The sequence below is a fragment of the Mustela lutreola genome, chromosome 4, assembly GCF_030435805.1.
Source record: "Mustela lutreola isolate mMusLut2 chromosome 4, mMusLut2.pri, whole genome shotgun sequence".
Lineage (NCBI taxonomy): Eukaryota > Metazoa > Chordata > Mammalia > Carnivora > Mustelidae > Mustela > Mustela lutreola.
This window is the reverse complement of record NC_081293.1, coordinates 171608793-171625631: the sequence shown is the minus strand read 5'-3', so window position 1 is coordinate 171625631 and position 16839 is coordinate 171608793.

Genomic DNA, 16839 nt, shown 5'->3' with positions numbered 1-16839 from the left:
TGGAACAAATAATGCTAAAATTTATATGGAACCAGAAAAGACCTCGAATAGCCAAAGGGATATTGAAAAAGAAAGCCAACGTTGGTGGCATCACAATTCCGGACTTCAGGCTCTATTACAAAGCTGTCATCATCAAGACAGCATGGTACTGGCACAAAAACAGACACATAGATCAATGGAACAGAATAGAGAGCCCAGAAATAGACCCTCAAATCTATGGTCAACTAATCTTCGACAAAGCAGGAAAGAATGTCCAATGGAAAAAAGACAGCCTTTTCAATAAATGGTGCTGGGAAAATTGGACAGCCACATGCAGAAAAATGAAATTGGACCATTCCCTTACACCACACACAAAAATAGACTCAAAATGGATGAAGGACCTCAATGTACGAAAGGAATCCATCAAAATCCTTGAGGAGAACACGGGCAGCAAACTCTTCGACCTCTGCCGCAGCAACATCTTCCTAGGAACAACACCAAAGGCAAGGGAAGCAAGGGCAAAAATGAACTACTGGGATTTCATCAAGATCAAAAGCTTTTGCACAGCAAAGGAAACAGTTAACAAAATCAAAAGACAACTGACAGAATGGGAGAAGATATTTGCAAACGACATATCAGATAAAGGACTAGTGTCCAGAATCTATAAAGACTCACTCTACATTTTGAGATTTCTATGTTTATCCAACATTATCCATACATATCAATTAAACACATTATATCTGTACTTATCTTACTAAATGAGCCTTGATACTGGGCGTTACAATCTTCAACACGCCAAAGTACAAACCATTAGCAATATTTATATTTTAAGAAACACTCAAGAGTTCTTTAAGCTCCTGCAATTATTAAATAGTTTCCAGACCATACAAGCAGCATTCATCTGAATGTTTAAAGAATTTGCACACTTATTTCTGAACATAAATTTCACCAGGTTCACAAAGCCCACTATAGATAATTAATATTATCTAACCAATTCTAGTAAGAGTCGAGGAAGGTATTTTCTTTCCCCTCTTTGGCTAAGGAATAGTAGAAATAAACTCTAGGCTAGAAGTCAATTATTAATTATGTTGGTAAAGAAGCTACATAGAGTATCATATCAAGAACTGCTTGCTCACCTTAACATAGTCTGCATTTTAGTGTTTATATTTTAGAGTTTTACATTAATATTTACTTCCTCCTCTCTTATATCTTCTAAAATAGGAGTAAGTCATACTTTTTTTTCAGTTTTATTGAGAAACTATTTATATATATATATATCATTAAGCTTAAAGCATACATTTTGGTGGTTTAAATTACATATACTGTGAAATGATTACCACAATAGGTTCAGCTAGCATCTGTCTTCTCAATATAAAGGAGAAAAAGAGAAAAAAGAAAAGAAAAAAAAAGGAAAAAAATTTTCTCCTTGTGATGAGAACTCTTAGGATTTACTCTCTTAATCACTTTCCTATATACCACACAGCAGTGTTATCAGGTTGTACATTATATTCCTGGTGCTTATTTAATCTTATAACTGGACTTTGTACCTTTTGACCATGTTTCTCCAGTTCCCCATCCTCTAACCCCCTCTATCTGAATTTGGTAACCACAACTCTGATCTCTTTTTCTAAAATGTTTCTCCCCCACACACACGTGAGATCACATGATAGTGCTCTTTTCCTGTCAGACTTATTTCACTTAGTAGAGTGCCTTCAAGGTCCATCCATGATGCTGCAAATGGTAGGATTTCCTTGCGTTGTTGTTGTTGTTTTTTTCCTTTTATGGTTGAATAGTATCCCAATGTGTGTGTGTGTGTGTATAATATATATATATATATATATATATATATATATATATATATATTACACATACACATATATCTCATAAATTATTTATCCATGCATTCACTGATGGACTCTTGGGTCATTTCCATATCTTGGCTATTTTAAATAATGTTGCTATGAACATGGAGGTGGAGATATCTTTTCTAATTAGTGTTTTTGTGTCCTCTGGGTATATTCCAGAAGTAAAACTGCTGGGTCCTATGGTGGCTTTAATTTTTAAGTATCTTCCACATTGTTTCCATAGCAGTTGTACCAATTCATAATCCCACCAACAGAGCACAAGGATTCCCTTTTCTCCATATTCATTCCAGCATTTATTATCTCTTGTCTTCTGGATGACGGACATTATAACAAGTATGAGGTAGTATTTCATTTTGGTTTTAATTTGCATTTCCTTAATGACTAGATGTGTTGAGCATCTTTTCATATGTCTGTTGGCCTTTTATATATATCTTTTTTGGAGAAAGCTCTATTCAGGTCCTTTGCTGATTTCTTTTCATTTTTTAACGCTTTTTTTTCTTTTTTTTTTCTTTCTTTCTTTCTTTTTTTTTTTTTTTTTAAAGAGAGAGAGAATGAGAGGAGAGAAGGTCAGAGGGAGAAGCAGACTCCCCATGGAGCTGGGAGCCCGATGCGGGACTTAATCCCGGGACCCCAGGATCATGACCTGAGCCGAAAGCAGTTGCTTAAGCAACTGAGCCACCCAGGCAGCCCTAGTTTCTAACTTTTTAATGTTTATTTTTTTGAGCTTGAGTTGTATGAGTCCTATGTATATTTTGGATATTAACCCCTTATCAGATGTATGGTTTGCAATCTTTTTTCTCATTCAATAGCTTGTCTTTCCAGTTTCCAGTTGATGGTTTCTTTTGCTATGAAGGACTGTAGTTTGATATAGTCCCACTTTTGTTTTTCTTTTTCTTTTTGGTGCTTGTGTTTAAGTGTCATATACAAAAAATCATTAGCAAAGCCCATGTCAAGAAACTTTATTCTTATGTTTCCTTTAAGTCTTTAATCTATTTTGAATTGATTTTTCTGGATGATGTAAGATACAGGTCCAGTTTGCTTTACATGTGAATATCCAATTATCTCAGCACCATTTATTGAAAGAAATGTCTTCTCTGTTGAGTATTCTTGACTCCCTTGTCAAGTATTAATTGACTGTAGGTACATGAGAGTATTTCTGGGCTCTTGATACTGTTCCACTGGGCTATGTGTATATTTCTATGTCAGTACCACACTGTTTTGATGATTATAGCTTTAGAGTACAGTTTGCTACCAGAAAATGTGATGCCTCCTGCTTTGTTCTTCTTCCTCAGGAATTCTTTGACTCTTCAACATCTTTTGTGGTTCCATATCCATTTTAGGATTCTCCCCCCCCCCCACTTACTTCTGTAAAAAATTCCATTGGAAGCTTTATAGGGATTGTATTGAATCCACATATGGTTTTTGGTAGTACTGACATGTTAACAATAAAAATTCTTCTGAATCATGAGCACGACACACTTTTCCATTTATTTCTCTTCTTCAACTTCTTTCATCAATGTCTAGTTTTCAGTGTAGATATCTTTCACCTCCTTAGTTAAATGTATTCCTAAGTATTTTGTTATTTTTGAAACTATTGTAAATAGGACAGATTTCTTTATTTCTTTTTTAGGAAATCAGTTGTTGGTATATAAAAATGCTACTAATTTTTATATGTTAATCTTGTATGCTACAACTTTATTGAAATAATTGATTATATCTAATCATTTTTTGGTTGAGCATTTACAGTTTTCTATATATAAAATCATGTCATATGCAAATAGAGAAAGTTTTATTTCCTTTCTAATTTTAATACCTTTTATTTCTTTTTCTTCCCTGATTGCTCTAATAGGACTTCTAGTACTACATTGAATAGGTGAGGTGAGACTGGATAACGTTGTCTTATTCCTAATGTTAGAGGAAAAGCTTTCAATCTTTCATCATAGAATATGATGTAAGCTGTGGGCTTGACATGTATGGCCTTTATTATGCTGAGACACAGCCCTTCTATCCCAAATGTGTTATGTGTTTTTATCTTGAATCGATGCTGAATTTCATCAATTTATTTTTGCCTCTACTGAGATGACCGTATGATTATTTTCTTCCCTTCTGTTAATGTGATGTATCACACTAATTATTTGCATATGTGGAACCATCCTTATATCCCAAGGATAAACCCCTCTTGTGGGTTTCCTTGTGGATGATCATTTTAATGTGTTGCTGTATTTGGTTTCCTTGTATTTTATTAAGAATTTTCACATCTACATTCATCAAGGATATTGGCCTGTAGTTCTCTTTTCTAGTGTCCTTTTTGGGTTTTGGCATCAGGATAATGCTGGCCTCACAAAATAAGTTTCAGTGTATTCTCTCTTCTTCATTTTTTGGGAAAAGTTTGAGAAGTACTAGTGAAATTCTTTAAACATCTGGCAAAAGTCACCAGAGAAGCCATCTGGTCCTGGGTTTTTATTTGTTGAGAAATCTTAATCTATACTGATGTAAAGTTTCTTACCACTTGGGCACTACAAATATGAATTTAGTCTGCCTAAATCCATGTACTGGTTGCTATAAGCCTCTTCCTCCTTCTCTAACATGGCACTGGCATGGGGGAAGGGTAATTTGTTCAACACATAGCTGCTCTCTCTTACTCTTGGTATCTGTAGTGCAGAGTGTTATTTAGCATCATCCTCATGTTCTAGGAGTCTCTCACTGGTTTCCTGTTCTTGTGTTTATTTGTTCTTGTGATGTAAAGTAGGTCAGGAACAAACCTATGTCTTCATCTTCATGACATGACTCAGTCATAAAGTCGTAATTGTGTTTTATATCAACACACCAAGCAGGATCCTCCTATTTAGCTCTAAGTAATCTGGAAGTAATTCATGGTACTAATTATGGACAAATATGACAAGGTAGGCCATGCATGAGCCAAGTATTTGTTTACTGGCTTTCTGCAAGAATTATATAGAAAAAGTAGTTTCAAAAGCTTAATAGATAAGCACTAACTTGCAAAAAGGCCTGGCCAGGTTTGGTCTTCTATAGTAGTTTACATTTATATTTATATTTATATTTATATTTATATTGGTATTTATACAAACACCCATACACACAAGGAAAAACAGTGAGTCAAACACTTAAGAATGACATCTCTGGCTTTAGAGTCTCTCAGCCATGGACTCTAAATATTTTCTATCAAGGCAAAAGTATATATTAGATAATTAGAAGATTTTTTAAAAATGTCTCCTTATCCTTCTCATCTAGTGAATCATAAAATTTTTTTGTTTGTGGTCAGTTATGGCATGTAACAAAGTAACCATCTCATTGAACAAATATATAATTAGTTGAACAAGTATTTTCTATTGCTAGGCATTGACTCTTACTGAAATTTTCAAATGCAAATATAAATGCAGATTATATAGTTGATTATTACATTATGACTGATATAAGTAAAATTTATTCTGGCCTATATTTTTAAAAAGCAGAAATTGGCTATGTTTTAATTATTGAGTAATACAAATTACATTCATGTCTGAGCTTAAAAGGGTACTTATGAGAAAAATACATTAAAACTCCTAGAGACTGTTTCTGACTAAAATTATAATTGTAATAAAACTTTGCTGAAGAATACAATATAAATAGGATACTTGAATAACTACTTATGTTGTTTTAGAAATAAATCATTTGAATTCAGTTGAAGAGTACTCTACTTATAGTGAAAAAGTATATACATATATGTATGTGTGTATAAAGTTTAAAATATTTTAAATAAATGTATAAATGCAATTTTATCAGGGCAAAAAGATTTTCAAGTGTGCAAAAAGATAGTTAAAGGGAAAAGGTTTGGTAAATTTCAAAGTCAAATAAATCTACTGGAAAACACTTTTAAAAATAAAAATCTGATTTTCAGTAAGGTGCAGAATCTTATGAACTGGCAAGTCTATAGGGAGTAGAAGTTGGGGTGTAGGTGGGTTGGTCAATCTTGAATTCTCTTGAAAATAGTGACTGTGTGTGTATAGTTGATAAAAATTATGACTTTGCCAATGATGGAACTCCAGAGTGATACTTCCGGCACTGCCAGGAGCCACCCCTTCATGACTCCTGATAATTTGATTTTGTCACTGGGCTCTTGAGAAAGCTACAGAGGTGAGAGGGCTAGAATTATAGCGTCACCCATTTTTCATGTTCCAAACAAGACTTCAGCACTGAGCTGACAGTCTGAAAATACTATTATACCACAGATTTTAACAATAAAACAAAACCCTCAATATTTTCTCAAAAGTAACCCCAGAACGGTCTATTACATACAAAAGTGGAAGTACAGAATATTATTCAGCTCATCAAGTGCTTAGCAAATTGAAGTGACAACTTTTTTTATTACAAAAACTATAATTTCTTACTCAAAATAAGATGAATGAATATAGTAACTAGAAAATCATATATTTTTTTGCTATGCACCTGCACCCAATAATTACAGCTGTGATTTGCACAATTTTTTTCCTTTGTTCAGAAAATGTACATTTTATATTGCATCTCACCTGCCTTCAACATGGAGTAAGTCTCTATAGTAATTATGTAACTGTATTTAAGTGACAAAGCATGTAATTATAACTTTAAAAATAATTTACAGTAACAGTTGAATCTGGGCTTGAATTTTAACAATACATCGAATAGAAATGGAAGACAAAAAATTTAGCTTGTAGAATGCAGTTATTTCTGGAAAAGGGAAGAAAAATTCTTATAAAACAATGCACTTTCATTGAGGCAATTAATGGTTGATGTTATGACAACTGAGCATGAGAGTTTGCAACAGCCAACTCCTTGGATGTTCTGTCTATTAATTCAGTTATAAAATTTATATTTCACTTATGAAATAGTAAAGAAAAAAAAGCAAAGAAAATTTCAAACAGAGTTGAAAGGGACTTGGAGATAATAGGATGATTTTTCTTATTTTAACTATGAAGAAAACTATATCAAGAAAGGTCAAAGAACTTAATCAAGTTTACCACTAATTGTCCATATTGTTTACAGAATAAAAGCTAAACTCCAATTTTATGATTCTCAATTGAAAATGCTATCCAATTAAAATAATCAATATTAAGTAGTACATTTTTGAAATGAGTTATAATTGACATATAACATTACATAAGTTTCAATTATACAACAAAAAGATTCAGTATTTGTTTAAATATTGCAAAATGATCACCACAGTAAGTCTGTGGTGATTCATCACTATTCATCCATCACTATTCATACTTAGAAATTTGTTTTCCTTGTGTTGAGGACTTAAGACCTACTTTCTTAAGAAATGCCTTTTTATTTAAATACTAACTTTTTGATATTAAATATTAATGATAAATAAATTATAAGTAGAGAGATTTGTCCACCATGGCAAGACTTAGAGCCAAGTCTCTGCTCAGGATAAATAATCTAGGAATCAGAAAAATGTAGTCCTCAAGTTTAGAACTCCCACAGAATTATACAAGGTTATGAATAGCTGAGGCTTTGTTAAAAACCTGCCTCAATGTCCCAAGTACTCTATTCATGTTTTGATAATATATAAAATCAGATGATTTTTGAGATTCCTTAAATCACTGACACCTTAAGAAATCTATGAGCATTTTAATGTTCTTTATTATCTGTGAAATTATGTTCTTTTTATTATTTTTATTTTTTAAAATTTTGGTGTTTTTTTTTTAATTTTTATTGATTTATTTGACAGACAGAGATCACAAGTAGGCAGAGAGGAAAGCAGAGAGAGAGACTGGAGGAAGCAGGCTCCCAGCTGAGCAGAGAGCCTGATGTGGGGCTCAATCCCAGAACCCTGGGATCATGACCTGAGCCGAAGGCAGAGGCTTTAACCCACTGAGCCACCCAGGCGTCCCTCTTTTTATTATTTTTAGAAGTTCAAAAAGAATGACCTTTTTGAAGAGTAAAACCACACAACATTTAAAGTCCCCACCAATGTCAAATTACCTGGTCCTGTTAGAAGCTACTGCATCTATCAGCATTATTCTGAAGTCTGCCTTCACACTTCTCTGGAGGCACTTACCGTTTCATCCTGTATCACTGTTATTTATTTTCATGTCTCTTTCCTTCTAGTTTTTAAACTCCTTGAGGGTAGAGTCTGTATTTTATTCATTTATATATTGCCCCAGTACCCCCATGGTGTCATGCACATAGGAGGTATACCTTGTCAAATTAATGAATGAATTGTTATTAAAAAGTCTGTGCATCAAAACACAAAGAATACAAAGATAAATCAATCTGTCACATATGCAATTCTAGGACAGTATTATCTTTTCCTATAACACTTGAGTTATATATGATGGATCATGATATAAACTGTCGATCCTTTTGGGAACATCATTTCATGGTTCACTTATTTATTAAGCCCTAAATTTGTGTAAGAATGAAATTAAACATAACTGCTAAAGTAGCCAAAAAATATGGCAATAGTCTGTTTCTATTAATATAGTCTGGATACACTATATAGATCCTTTTTATTCTAATTTAAAAAAAAAGGTAAAGCTTACAGAAATTATATATAATTAACACTCATTTATATTGTGGAATTACAGAACAATGCTTTGGGGAGTAAGCTGGTATCTAAGTGACAATTTAGTAGAACCATAAACATTTTTGTATAATTCAATTCCTCCATTTGTATCTAGAAATATACCATAAGGAAACAATTTGTATAAAATGTAGATGCTTTATTTTCAGTATTCTTTTTATCATAGTAATAAAACTGAAAACAACCTATGGACCCAGAAATTGAAAATGCTTTTAAAATTACAGCACACCTATAAAATGAGAGGCCAATATGTTCTGGAAAACTCAGCCCTAAGAAATCGATACAGTTGGACACCTTAGTTATACGTAGACTTAAGAGAGACCATAATAAACAAATTACCTGGTTAGGATTCACAACTGGTTTCACCTACTGCTGAGATGAAGGATCTTTGAAATAACTTTTCTAGTTATTTTTCAGGTTGTATAACTCTTAGAGATACTTAGCACTACTCATGTCCAGTATTAGAGGGCTAATGCACTGGGTGTGTATACTTATTTTAATCCCCGTGAGTGGCTACTATAATGGTAGATTCTGCATACCTTTAAAGTCACTGCACTTCCAGAGCTTTCCAGGATTGTGCAACTGAAAATATATACTCTGAAATCATTTTGTCACACAGGACATAACACAGAGACTATGGTATTTTATTGTCCAGTTTAACAGTCCTACCCAGTTAATGAAAAAAGCCAGTAGTGCTTAATGCTTCACTGTGCAATATTATGATCTAAGTAAACAAGTAAACTTTTTTTTTGTATCCACAATGCCTGATGTTTTAACAGTGATTATGCTATTACTACTTGGTGTACATCCTTTAAGAAAGTCAAATATTGGGCTTTTTTCACCTAGTAGAAAATGCAGTATACCTAAACCATCCTCATTTGGAGGTATTTCAAGTTCCACAGTAATACGCTATCAGTGAATCTGACAAACCCTATTATAACAGACATTTCAACTGTGGTCCAAATATTTTTTTTTTATTAATGATCATCTGATAGTGGCTTCCTGACAAACCCTATTATAATAGACACTTCAACTGTGGTCCAAATATTTCTTTCTATTAATGATCATCTGATAGTGGCTTCCATTAAAGAAATTATTTGTCTTATATGAGGTGTTACCCAACTATAAATAAAAAAAAATTTGGCAAGCCATGAACTGGGATAAAATATCAGGTCAATCTTCCCAGATGATTATCTTGTATAATCACAAAGAAAATGTCATTGCCTATTAAAGAATAACCACTGACCATAGGCTCATCTGTTCCTATAATGAAGGAGGCTCAACAATCAATATCCTCTTTGGATATTAGACACAACACAGTCAATATCTGGATGTGGCTAATTCTCTATGATGCACCCAGGTAAGCAGACAAATTTGAGTAGAATTCTGCACCACAGTAAGTGATAAATAAACTCTTCATTGGGGTCCCTATCTCCTTCATATGTTACAGAATTTAAACTATCAGTGACCAGTGTCACAGTAGATTAATGTGTTTAGTAATGAGAATTTTGGGGTATGAGCTCTTGTTGGGTTTTGGGACCTGAAGACTTCCAAATTCTACTGAAAAAGATTTATATTTTAGTAGTAATTCTCAACATATTCATAGATTCTGAAGAAAAATGTTGTCTCATCAAAGGAAGAGTCAAAATATTTAGGAATAGTGTTTTCATTTTGTAAAAAATTCCCTTAAACACAGTCCTAGAAGCTGGGAAAAACCCAAGAAGATCATGAAAAGAACTGGTTTACTAATAAAGTGTGATGCTTGTTCTCATTACTTAGTGGTTGCTAGAGGTGATGGCTATAAGCATTATAATGTGATAAGGAAGCAAAATTCACTAAAAGAACATACCACCAAATGGATTTTGTTCAATACAGTCATATAGCCAGTGTTTATATGAGCAAATGACTTCTTACTAACTACATTGACCACTGAGCACAATGCTAGCTCCTCATGTGATTCTCTTCACCAGCAAGCATTCTACTCCCGAAATGACTAAATGATAAATTTACATAGTCTTGTAAGCTGTTGCTAATTAACTTATGTAGTTAGAGCATTGGCAGATTCAAGGCAAAAAGCCTCAATACTTGGTGTCCCAGCACTAATGTGGAATATTTCCTTTATTAAAAATTGGTCTTCCCAAAACTAAAGTTTACATATTTATCAAGCTATTCTTATCAAAATAAGAGAAAAATCAAATAATCTTAGGTACTTCCTACAGGGAATAAGAGAAAAGCTAAGATACTAAAGATACAGTAAATTTCATCTTAGAATCCAGTCTTATATCATTTTAATTCTCTAACATTACAGCTGCCAACTAAGTATAACTTCAATAGCCTATCTCTGAAACACTCCACTGAGCCGTCTAAATGTTCTCATTCAAATGTCTCTTTCATTATTAATGGACCCTGACTTTGCATTCACACTGTGTACAGTATTGTTCAATAATTTTGTTTCTGGTGAACTCAAAGAAATAAAAATTTTCTTCTGTATGCTAAATTTGAAATCTTGAAGGTTGTTAAAACATGGCTTCAATATTCTCCAGCAATAGTAAGTGCATTTCATTATTAGGTTACTCTCTCTTGATTTAAGGATCCATTTTTTTCTCTATAAATACAAAAGTTTTTCCCCATTTATTGAAGTCTCTTGCAATCTGCACTGGTCTAAGAATCTACTGCAAAGAAACTTGTTTTGTTTTGGTCTCTGGTGTAAACAACAGCCAAATATTAATATTTAGTTCTCATTATTCTTACTTCACCTATGGCATTGTGACTTAGTAAAAAAAAAAAAGAGAGAGAGAGAGAGAGAAAGAAAGAAAGAAAAAGAAAACACTTCTATCTGTGATTACAAAACTTCACTGTGTATCAAAATCTGCTTGGGAACTTGACAAAAATATTGAGTCTTTTCTTGTATCCCAAAGATTTAAAATGATAGATACTAGACATCTGTATTTTCATCAAGATTGGCAGCTGATTTGAAGCACATCAAGCCACATATATTTTAGGAATAATCCTGAATAATTTAATAAGTTCATGATGTATGATATAGGATTTCAACATTTTATAGAATCTTTATGGAAATTACCAATGCTATATGGTATTTGAGTTTCATAGGTTTTATTAATGATGGATACACAATTTAATCTTTAAAAATATCATCTTAAAAGTTAGATATATTATAGAAGTCACTGAATTCATTTTCTCATCTGAAAGTTTTTGTTTTGAAAATTCTCTAGGTAGATTTGATAAAAACAAACTCTGAGTACCTTCTTTCAAAGTTATAGGATATCCACAGCTTGATAACTGAATCTGTTCTCCAAAGAGCCATCCATTTATTAATAAATACTTTTGGAAAACTATTTTTTTAACATGTGGTGGGTTTTTTTGCTTTAAAAAATACATTACTCTGCTGCCCTTAAATCTATATTCTCCATTTTATTAGCAAAAAGATATTGCATCCTATTCTTTATGTAAATCAGCATGAGATAAACTATTTTAGGATACAGAAAAAAATCAAGAATAAAATTCTGCCTTCAGAGATTAGAATCTATTAGTAGGAGAGAAAGTGTGTGTGTGGTGGTGGGAAGCAACTGTGTATTTTTTCATTAAAAGTTACAAATAAATCACCAAGGGATTATTAAAAAAAAAATAGAAACCATTTCCAAGTGAGATATATTAAAAAGAAACTTTAAAGAAGAGAGCTTTATATTTAAGATATAATTTTAAAAACATAAAGGAAATGTGGTAAAGTTATGCATGGACAAAAGCAAGAACAATGTCATAACAACGCAGAATGCTATGGATTACCATGATTATACATCCTAATTCACATACTCACCTAACAATTCAAATCCATTTCACTACACATTTCAAGTTTTCCATCATACTTATTTACTCAAATAAGTAGAAATGTAAGCTCATAATTATTTAAGTTGTTATCCTATAACAACTTAAATAATTATGAGCTTACATTTCTTTTTTTATAAAAATCAGAGTTTTATCACAACTATAATTGCATGCATTTGTACAAAGATATCTAAAAACATGGATATTTTTCCAGATTATCTTCCCTGTTTTCTCAGTTTACATCATACTTGGTTAATTCTCATACTCCATAGTGTGGCAATTTAAAATTTTTCTTAGAATTTTTCTCTAACAATTCTAAAATCCAGGGACAAGTCTCATATGGTCAATCTTACCATATCCTTCTGATGGGCAAGGAATACACTTGATTTTTGTTTGCATTGCAATGTGTTTTTCTAATACAATTTATTTCTTTTTAAACTTATGCCACATAAATTCAAAGATTACAGAGTTCAGAGCTTTGTAGTTCAAAGCTTTAGAATTAGGAATGGTGATATTCTTCTCTGTATTATTTTATTATAAAAAGCCTTTCAGTCTATTTAAGAGGAGAGATCACAACTAACACCAAAGAAATACAAACTATTATAAGAACATACTATGAGCAACTCTACGGCAATAAATTTGACAATCTGGAAGAAATGGTTGCATTCCTAGAAACATATAAACTACCACAACTGAACCAGGAAGAAATAGAAAGCCTGAACAGACCCATAACCAGTAAGGAGATTGAAACAGTCATTAAAAATCTCCAAACAAACAAAAGCCCAGGGCCAGACGGCTTCCTGGGGGAATTCTACCAAACATTTAAAGAAGAACTAATTCCTATTCTCCTGAAACTGTTCCAAAAAATAGAAATGGAAGGAAAACTTCCAAACTCATTTTATGAGGCCAGCATCACCTTGATCCCAAAACCAGACAAGGATCCCACCAAAAAAGAGAGCTATAGACCGATATCCTTGATGAACACAGATGCGAAAATACTCAACAAAATACTAGCCAATAGGATTCAACAGTACATTAAAAAGATTATTCACCACGACCAAGTGGGGTTTATTCCAGGGCTGCAAGGTTGGTTCAACATCCGCAAATCAGTCAATGTGATACAACACATCAATAAAAGAAAGAACAAGAACCATATGATACTCTCAATAGATGCTGAAAAAGCATTTGACAAAGTACAACATCCCTTCCTGATCAAAACTCTTCAAAGTGTAGGGATAGAGGGCACATACCTCAATATCATCAAAGCCATCCAGTCTATTTAAAACAAGGGAAACAAAATTATTGAAATCACTTCATTTAGTTTTTATTTATATAAAGCCAAATGATAGTAATCATATAACTTGTGTCTCCAAGCAACTTCTATATTTAACCTTTCACTATGCTCCTCCATAAACTTTTAATTTAATCTTGCCATAATTTTAATTCTTCTACAAAGATCTCTTGTTAGAGACTACTGTTTCTACTCTTTCATTGTTATTGATAACAGAACCTGGACATATTTTCTGATGTTGGAAGAATGCTTTGACTTCATGTAAGACAAGTCCAAGCCAAGGAACAGGCTGTCTCATCAGCCAGTGAGAAATTAAAGTTTGTTAAAAACTTTTGGTAGTGATTTTATTTCCTAGAGCTATCTGAGGGAAAAATAGTAAGACACATGTCACAGTATTTTGGAAAGAATTAAATGTAAAAAAAAAAAAAAACATAAATAAACAGAAGATCTGGCACATAGTAAGTGCTTAGTGGGAACTAAATGCAAATTCTACATATTAAGGTAATGTAAGATGATGGCCCGAGTTCTTAGACATTAAACCCAAGCCAGCAAAATCTGTCCTCTATATATTTTATGGGCTGAGAAGATGAAGTCTCAATTAAGATATTATTCATTTGATGTCTTTCACAAACAGCTAAAAAGATACTTAACATGTAAATACTTATAGTGTTATAGTTATTCCACCTATTTCTATCAATACCTTTTAAAATTTTTCTTGTCATTGGCTCCTAAAACAATGCTAATTTCAAAAACATACTAAATTCCTAACTCCTTCTCACATACCTAGGACCCTAGAGATAAAAGAAGCTAAAGAGAAAAACGTGATATTCTTATAAGCCTTTCACATTGTAGAAAATTAGAGAAGTATGATTAATAAATTAAAATAGAGCTAAAGAATACTTCCTTAGAGAAGACTGATAATGCAAATTGCTCCAAGAAAACTTGATATTTACACAAGAAAGAATGTAAGAGTAAACAAATTATAGAACTTAAAATTAATTTAGACAAAGTATGGTATATGTATATATACACACACACAATGCATATATAAATGAATATATGTCAATGTGTGCTATGTGCACATATACATATTTATTTGTACACACATGCACATAATCATATGCCAATACATTTGCAAACCTAGACAAAATACAGTCTTCTGGAAAAATACAAAGTGTCAAATCTGGTGAAGTACACAAGAACAAATATGGTAGTAACTGACACGCTAATCAGAGACCTCTCACTGCCCCCACCTCACATACCCCACACACAATTTTTAATCCCTTTACAAGACTGTTTTACATGAATAGTCTACCAAATTACCAACAAATTCTCTATCTTCTGTAAGTTTTACCAGAAAAAAAAAAAAAAGAGCAAGAGAAATGTCTTACTTGCTTGTTAAATATACTTGATTCCAAAAATTTGTAGAGACGGCACAATAAAAGATAAAGTATCTCTCTAGTGATCAAAGATGTCACAAATCCAAATGATTATGTTATCTGAGTCCATCTTTGTATTTTTAAAATTATATATATATTTTATCCCAGCAACTCGAAAGTATTTTTGGTAAGAAAAACTTTTGTCAGTGTCTTATCATGAATGAAGATGTAAATTGTAAAGTAATGTAGAAAAAGCATTTGATAATGTTCAACATTTCAAAATGTTTAAAAATGCTCAGAATTAGTAATAAGTGGGAATTCTTCTTGCCGAATATAGATCACATACCAAAATCATCTAGGAAACAACTCAGATAAATGCATATGTAATCCCTTTAAAAACCAGGCAAACACCAGGATGCCTACTGTCTTTCAACACTGAACAGATAACTACAGTTCTTCAACATAATCTCCAATGAAGAATAGAGAAGAAAGTAAGGCATGATTCTGATAATGATAAAATTGCACAGAGAAATTGGGTATCAAGAGCAACCCATAACAAACAGAAGAGTTCAGCAAGTTACCAGATTTAAACTCAGTTAACAAAATCAATAGCATTACCATATACCAGCAGTACTCATCTAGAAAATATAATAGAAATCAAAATACTATCTACAATAGCAATATACACTTTGAGGTATTAAGTACGATTCTCTTAAAGGATATAAAGAAATGCAAGGATAATTGGGAGGTTAATAGATTGAACTACTTACTGTCATAAGTCTGCCAATTTTCCACAACCCATTTTAAACATCTACTGAAATTTCAATTACATTTGTAGAGAAACTTTTGAGGAGCTTACCCTAATACATGTATTGGTCAGGGTCCAGAATTCATATAGATTGGAAAATTGAACATATTTCCTTTCTCCTCTCAGATTCACTCAAAGTTATACAGATAAGAAAAAATAAAAAGTTAAACACATTTTTGATAAAATGATAATACTGATAAGGACTGCTAAAAGCAATATTACTCATATAAGGAAGAAGAAAGAAATTTAACATGGGTTTCAGGTACTGAACCCAGCTGTAGCAGATCACAAAATATAATTTCTGAGGAGAAAATATAGGCTAAATAAAGGTAATAAGCATTTAGATATAAGAAAACATAAAATGAGTTGAATGTTGCCATTGGAACCCAGTTAATTTTGGAGAAAAAGAGTAAGAGTGCACTAAAATCATACAAACAAGCCATATTTGCAGGAACCAGTATGTGTTTGCAGTTACTAAGAAAGAGAGAACTTTTGCATTGTGAAAATTTGTATTCAGAAAGTAAGCTATTCAGAAATGTTGAAATCATCAATCTCTAATGATAAGGGAGACCTAAAAAACACCTGGACTAGGAAAAACAAACTCATTCAATGAGAAATTTAAAAAAAAAAATTAAAAAACTTGCAAAGTATTTGTAAAAACATATGAAAAAGAAAAAGAAAAAAAATTAGAAAAATGAATTACCTAACAAAGAAAAACTGCCAGAAAAATGTTGCCAATTTGTGTCAGTATGTGTGTGTAATTATAGACAAAAGAAATCCAACATATTTGAAATGAATACACTGCAATGTTTTCCATATCTCCCTTTATGAATGGTTTGTTGCCCCAGCTAATGGGATTGCTGCCAGAAAATAGCTCTCAACTGTCAGTCCCTTTAGAAATTGCCTCAAAAATAATCAAATATCAAAAAAAATAACCGATATCCTCAAACCCTTGCTTATTCCAGAGAAGCCCATATTTAACAATGAATCAAGATAAGAATAAAAAGGCACAGTCCTTTTGCCCAACTCAGGATAACATTGAAGGGCCTTTCCACCTAAAGAGCTCCTCATTAGATAATAATTCCTTCACTGGGATGGCATAGTGACAT